Source organism: Macrobrachium nipponense, chromosome 46, assembly GCF_015104395.2.
Source record: "Macrobrachium nipponense isolate FS-2020 chromosome 46, ASM1510439v2, whole genome shotgun sequence".
Taxonomy (NCBI): Eukaryota; Metazoa; Arthropoda; class Malacostraca; order Decapoda; family Palaemonidae; genus Macrobrachium; species Macrobrachium nipponense.
Genome location: NC_061106.1, coordinates 14,627,505 through 14,627,885, shown reverse-complemented (window position 1 = coordinate 14,627,885; position 381 = coordinate 14,627,505).

Below are 381 nucleotides of genomic sequence, written 5' to 3'. Positions count from 1 at the left end.
ATGGGCCAACACCAACATAAATATAACCAATACCTATAACTAAACAGAGAGGAAAGAAGTATGAGACCAACAGGGGGAAAACTTAATTCTCCTACCTACCTTATATAAACTAAATCTTAATATAAAAAATATCAAACATATTAATAGATATATAATACCACAAGAAATAACGAAAATTACAGCATCACTCGTGACAAGATATACAAAAATACTGGCATATATATATATAAATACAAAGCGGCAATAAGAAATGCCAACAGTCTCGAACGAAAATAATACTCGGGAAGAGCTCCTCACACTGAATAATGGCTGGATGTGATAAGGGATGAATGGATGCCTAAACGATTCAGGCTAAACAGTTGCCTTGCTGTAGGCTGAAAT